The following is a 7,292-nucleotide window of genomic DNA, read 5'->3' as shown; positions in this document are numbered from 1 at the left end:
TTTTTGTCTCAATTAACATAGTCATCAAAAAGAAACAACATGCTACATGAATTGTTAATTGTTCAGCAATTTAAACATAAAACTCTCTTTAAAATTGAACACAGAGATACATATATAATAACAGCTCAAACATGATGTATATGTGTTAGTATAATATTTTTTGGTTTTCCATAGCAAAGACAGAGCTCAAGCATAAAGTATATGTTAGTATAGTGTTTTTTCCCATATAGCACAGTCAATGCAGTTAGCTGTTCTCATTCAAGTGGTGATACGCATTGCTCACTCACTGCCTGATCTGCGTTGGCCACTCACTGAAAGGCTTCCAGAAGAAGGGAAGGGGAAAATCAACGTCCATCTTTTTCAAGGTTACTCTAATGTATGGAGCCATGCTTTACTACACCTGCTCAATTAGGTTGATAAATTCATTGAGTCCCCCATAAAAGTGAGACTGTAAAATCACGGCAAGCTCCTTGAGGTCACTGTTCACACGCGCCATGGTCACCTCATTATAGGTTTCCTGGATCTTCATTTTGGCAGCATTTGTACTCGCCAGCTTCAGATCTTGCCACAACCAAGATTTTGCGGGCCATTTCCTAGATTTCCTCCAATTTGAGGAACTCTCCTGCCATCTGCAGTTCATTCACTTCCTGGATCAGCTGTCCTGCCATCTGGAAACATAGTTGCAGGAGTTCATTCACTTCCTGGATCAGCTCCTCCAGACTCACATCCCACAAGTCGCTCTCTTCGTCGGTTATATAATACTTGGTGGCTTTAATGGCAGACCTCAGATTGGCAACAATATCCTTTCCGTTGAAGACTACATTGCTACCAGGGAGGGGGAACTCAAAACATTTAATGTAACGTTCAATCTCAGTTATGGCCTCCATGAGATTTAAGAACCTTTGGGCAACCCGGTCAATGGCTGCAGACACAGAGCGACTGGCCCTCTCATAGACCTCCTGTCCAGAAAGTCTCTCCTCTAGTCCGGGAAGAGCGAAATTGGTCTCACGCAAGAACGTAAGAACTGAAAACCTAGTGGATGCGTGTCACTCATATCAGTGATGTTTATAGACAGTATGTTGTCAGCTACTAAACATCTCTCTCATAAAATTCTGTAGTATATCGAGACACATTGGGACCTCATGATAGGCTCTCAAGGACATTGGAGACAGTTCTTCAGCTTCATGGAGGCACGGTTTACATCGAAGCCAAAGTGAGCTATGTGATACGTGTTTATGAACTTGAGCAGCACATCTGTGATGGCCCTTCAATGGTGGAATGCATGGTATCCATATTTCAGGCAACCTGGAAACTCAACTTCTCAGAGCTCTTCAGAGTGGCTTTGACACTCACCATGTCTGTATCCTTGTCGGGGTTAGACTGGATAGATAAGGAACAAGAGGGGATCAGCATTTGTCTCATACCTTCAGTATAAACACTAAATACGGCAAAAATAATCCAATGTATTGTGTATTGTGTCCATAAAAAATAACATCTAGAAAACTCTAAGCTTTCATTATGACGATGTATAGTAAAGAGGTTTGTAGTATGTGCAGTACATACAAGTGCCAGTAATTCAGGTGTTTCTTACCAGTTAGAGGCTGCACACTTTTCCATACACCTGTGAAGGTGACCTCCCTGTAATAAGGAATATGAGGAAACCAACCGAAGCCATGAAAGTGGTGATGCCATCCTTGCGGGAAGCATCGCAGAAGCTCACACCAACATAATTTTAATGTGGATATCACCAACTAAACCTATGACAAAATACCCTGAAAGATTGTCACGTTCTGACCTTAGTTCCTTTGTTTTGTCATTTGTTTTAGTATGATCAGGGCGTGAGTTGGGTGGGTTGTCTATGTTAGTTTTCTATGATTTGCTATTTCTGTGTTTGGCCTGGTATGGTTCTCAATCAGAGGCAGCTGTCAATCTCTGTGTCCTGATTGAGAACCATATTTAGGGAGCCTGTTTTCTGTTATTTGGTGTGTGTGATTTCTGTGGATGTTATTTTTTCCCGAACCGTTTGGTCCTGTTGTTTTGGACTGGGTCTTATAGCGCCCGTGTGTGTGGCATTGACCGACACTGTTGCTTTGGGAATAAACTATCCACGTATCTACTACCCTGCTCTCTGCGCCTGACTCCTCTACCTACTACTTCTAGAAGTACTGACAGAAGCTCGCACCTTTTTACCATGGAGTCAGCAGGAGCAGTGACCACCCCTCTTCCATCGATGGAGGAGCGCGTCCTCCATCATACAGCCGTCCTCCATCGGATCGGTTTGGCGTTGGACCTGATGATGGAGAGGATGGAGCGATGGGAGAGGAGTGGTCTCCCGACATCCACCCCAGCTCCCACACAGACGACACAACCCACTCCTCCTCCGTCATCGTCTGGTCCCAGCGCATTGCGTCTCGCACCCCCGAGGGAGTACGATGGAGTGGCGGCTGGGTGCCAGGGATTTTTGCTCCAGCTTGAGCTCTACCTGGCTACCGTTTGTCCGACTCCCTCGGGTGAAGAGAGTGTGAGCCTCCTCGTCTCCTGTTTGACGGGTAGAGCCCTGGAATGGGCCAACGCTGTCTGGAACGGCCCAGACTCTGCTCGGGACCACTACCCGGAGTTCACCCACCGTTTTTGGGCCGTGCTCAACCATCCACCAAGAATGGACCAAGTAGCGTGGTGACGAGAGGCAGCGATACCTGGAGAACTGGACTTGGGAGGAGATATTAGATGGCAAGGGACCCTGGGCACAGGCGGGGGAATATCACCGCCCCAAGGCAGAGCTGGAGGCAGCGAAAGCCGAGAGGCAGCTTTATGAAGAGGCTGCACAGCAGCGCGGCTGGAAGCCCGAGAGGCAGCCCCAAAAATGTATTGGGAGGGGCACACTCCTCGTGTGCCCAAGTCAGGTAGGAGACCTGAGCCAACTCCCCGTGCTTACCGTTGGGGGGAGATGGACCGGGCAGGCACCGTGTTATGCCGTGAGGCGCACGGTGTCCCCGGTGCGCGTGCATAGCCCGGTGCGGTACATTGCAGCGCCTCATATCGGCCAGGCTAGAGTGAGCATCGAGCCAGGTGCCATGAAGCTGGCTCAGCGAATCTGGTCTCCAGTGCGTCTCCTCGGGCCGGGGTACATGGCACGAGCCCTATGCATGGTGTCCCCGGTTCGCCAGCATAGCCCAGTGCGGGCTATTCCACCTCGCCGCACTGGCCTGGCTACGGGGAGCATTCAGCCAGGTAGGGTTGGGCAGGCTCGGGGCTCGAGACCTCCAGTGCGCCTTCACGGTCTATCCGGTGCCACCTCCACGCACCAGCCCTCCGGTGGCAGCCCCCCGCACCAGGCTCTCTCCGTCTCCTCCCTACAGGTGCTCCCATCTGTCCAGCGCTGCCAGAGCCTTCCTCCTGCCCAGCGCCGCCAGAGTCTCCCGTCTGTCCTGAGCCGCCAGAGTCTCCCGTCTGTCCTGAGCCGCCAGAGTCTCCCGTCTGTCCTGAGCCGCCAGAGTCTCCCGTCTGTCCTGAGCCGCCAGAGCCTCCCAGGAGCCGCCAGAGCCGCCCGTCTGTCCTGAGCCGCCAGAGCCTACCGTCTGTCCTGAGCCGCCAGAGCCTCCCGTCAGTCCAGAGCCGCCCGTCTGTCCAGAGCCACCCGTCAGCCAGGAGCCGCCGGAGCCGCCCGTCAGCCAGGAGCCGCCGGAGCCGCCCGTCAGCCAGGAGCAGCCGGAGCCGCCCGTCAGCCAGGAGCCGCCGGAGCCGTCCTTCATGCCGGCGCTGCCGGAATCGCCCTTCACTCCGGAGTTGCCGGAGTCTCCCGCCTGTCCGGTGCTGCCGGAATCTCCCGTCCATTCGGGACCTGGGGCTAGAGACCCCAGTCCGAGGTCGGCAGCGAGGGTCGCCGTCCTTAAGAGGGCACGGAGGCGGATAAAGAGGCGGAGAAAAGTGGGGTCCACGTCCCGCGCCAGAGCCGCCACCGTGGACAGACGCCCACCCAGACCCTCCCCTATAGGTTCAGGTTTTGCGGCCGGAGTGCGCACCTTTGGGGCGGGTACTGTCACGTTCTGACCTTAGTTCCTTTGTTTTGTCTTTTGTTTTAGTATGGTCAGGGCGTGAGTTGGGTGGGTTGTCTATATTAGTTTTCTATGATTTTGGTTGTTGTTTTGTTAGTCAGTTTTCATTAAATAAGATGAACACGTACCATGCTGCGCATTGGTCCTTACCTTCTTCCCACGACAGCCGTTACAAAGATAATGGAACATTTAGTTAAATTTTTATGCAATAGGCATAGGTCAGGTCCGGGAGGTCGGATAGGTAAAGTGCTTTAAAGTCTTAAAAGATGGCCTCAGGTAGATGCATTAGAACCTCATATTCTTAACCCTGGTTGATGGATGCAATGATCTTTTCTTTGATTTCCTCAATCTATGGTCATGGCTGGTACAGTGTAAGAACTCCGACTGGTGAACTCAGGGACTGAGTTTTGGGCCGGAATGCTTATGTCCTGCAGCCTGTTCAGTTCAGGTTGATTTGGATGGTGGGAATGACAAGGTCAGTGAGAGAGGCACTAAAAAGGAGGAAATCTCAACCTCTACTGTCTTTAGTGCATCTTGGGCCTTGGCCACCTTGCGGATTTTCTCAATTAGTTTGTTCTGCTGAACAGAAATGTAGCCGACCTTGTTGGTTTAGGAGTCACTTGCCTTTTGCAGATAGATGAGTATCTCCTCTCTAATGTTCATGCCGTTAACTCTATCTCTCATATTTTGAAGGGCTTTCTGTTTAATCGACTTTATATCATCGAAGGCTGTAGTATCAATCACATCTGTCATCATCTTTACGGCAACTTTTGGCTCTTTGAGTTGTTCCTATTGTTTGAAGATTCTCTGGAAGAGCGATTCCATATGCTTCAATTTGATTATTAACATAACTTGTTAGTTCACCGATCTTCTGGTTAGCATTGTCAATAAACATATTTTAGTCAAACTCCTTTACGGTTTTGATGACTCCAAAAATGTATTAATTTAGCTCATCAATGCTTTGCTTGAAGTCAATTGATTTTAACCTACTTACAGCCCCATCCAGTAGTTGCATAACTTTGTCATACATGACTTCAGTGTATAGATCTCAAGGCATCAACCTGCGATTGTTCCTTGAACTTTGAATTCCTTAATGAGTACTACAGTCTGATCCATGAACACTTTAATTATCTTGTCAAAATCATACCTGAGAAGCAGATTTCTGATGTGAGAATACACAGCATTGATTTTGTCTGCAATTTCATATTCTTCAACCAGTTGACAATTACATCCATTATAGATTCAAGGACCTTGGTCATCTCCTCAGAGGGAATCTTAGCAGTTAGCTGCTCCACATATAGCTAAGTTGATCGGAAGGATGTAATCCCTCAGATCCTGGAAAAACATTGTGACATCAAAGGTCTCAATAACCTGTTTCAAATCATTAATTTTATCTTGAAGTTTTTCTTTGATTCTAAATCTACCATCAATGTCCCCCAACCAGGCAACACGGCTGTCGCCTAGCTTCTGTAGATCAATCTGTCTGACATCCTCAATTGCATCAATAGCTCGGACAATTGTCAAAAGAATCAGTTTCTCTTTCACCTCATTCACTTTGTACTCCAAATCAATCTCTCTCATTGACTTGTCACTGACTTGCAGATTGTCCAAATGAAGTCTTAGCCCACCAATTAGCTGGTTAATGTCTAAACTGATGATATATTGTTGCATGGCCTCCGGAGCATTGACAACAGCATTCATGAGAAGCTCAAAAGCAGCTGGAAGTATTTTAATGAAGGGAGGCTTGACGATATGTGAGTCACTGTTCTTGTCAAACTTCAAGAAACCGGAGACATTGAATTCTTGATTTTCCTTCTCTGAGCTTCTCAGCATTGTTATAAGTCTTGATTATAAGCGTGGTTGTCAAACTTGGATTTAGTCTTCTAGGTCAATGACTGTTCACTGGGTGTTAGAAGACCGTCAAATGTGTTATCCAGGTGAGCAGCAGATTCTCCACTCTCTAGCAGGTGTGGTTGAGGCCAGGCAGTCATGTGAATAAGCAAGTGCAAGAGGCTCTACTTTCACAAGCAACTTGCTGTAGAGCTGCCCAGTTTGCTTCCCAAACAGGCCCACCAGACCATCCCTGTTGATTATGGCATTGACATTGACACTGGAGGTCAGTCCTGCAATTTAAATTTCACAGTTGTCTCATCTGTGCATCCATTATCTTCCCAGTTGTGCTTAACTTCAGTGTGCCAGCTACTGTAGGTCAGCATATTTCATGAGCCTGAGCTCATGTTCTTCTCCATAGGCTCCTCTTACAATTCCAGTCCGGTTTAGCTTGGTAGGCTTCATCTTCACGTGGCCTTCATTGGTCATACGGAGGTCAAAGAACTTGAGATAATTTTTCATGTCAATGGAGGTAAAACAAGGCTTCATGCCAACCTTTATATCATGTTTGTATCATCTTCACAGATGAAGTAGTCTGTCTAAGAGCAGAAAGCCAGGGTCCATAATGTGAGACTCAGACCATGGGTGTTTTCTGTTTTCATGTCCTGCAGAGATCCCTTCATGTTGTTGGGGAAGGTCCCCTCCTGTTCAATGCCAGTTTAATTGTGCTTCTTGCATTTGAATCATAGGCGTTGCCTCTGAAGGTACTGCCTACCTAGTGAAGCCTCAGTACTTGATATTCTGCCCTCCAAACTTAGCTTGACGCTGCTTTCTTCAGCCATTCCTTTGGTCGTGGAGGTCAGGGTGGTGCCACTACTACCTATGTCACCATTGTAGATGTTTTCAAATGTCAAGGGACTGCACTGCATGCTGTTGGTGCCACTGGTAACCAGTCCATTTCTGTTCACTGTCACAGTGGACTTATGTAATCCATGGCCATCTTTAAAGGTAAGGGAGCCTTCAGAGTTGACTTCAAGACCATCAGAGTTCATGGATCCTGTGAGAAGGGAGTAAGCCCGGGTTTGTTGCATCATTAGCCTGGGACTCTCAAAATGATTACCTCACTGGAGATTCCAAGCTCAACTTTATTGTTAAGTATATTGCCCAGAGCATTGGAAACAGCATCAAACTTCAGGGATAGTTGGCCATCCTTGTAGTTGAGCTCTGCCATATGCTTGAGGGCATCGTCCTGCACATTGGATTTGGACACAATGGACAACTTGTCATTGGCATACACTCCCTTGATCATGTTGTGAGCCTGGATAAGTGTCGAGTTCACCCGCAGGTTGTACTCTCTTCTTCCTTCTCTTTTGAGGGGGCGAATGGTATAGTTATAGCTGTAGGAAG

Source organism: Oncorhynchus kisutch, linkage group LG7 (genome assembly GCF_002021735.2).
Source record: "Oncorhynchus kisutch isolate 150728-3 linkage group LG7, Okis_V2, whole genome shotgun sequence".
Classification (NCBI taxonomy): Eukaryota; Metazoa; Chordata; class Actinopteri; order Salmoniformes; family Salmonidae; genus Oncorhynchus; species Oncorhynchus kisutch.
Note: the sequence above shows the minus strand (reverse complement) of the source record.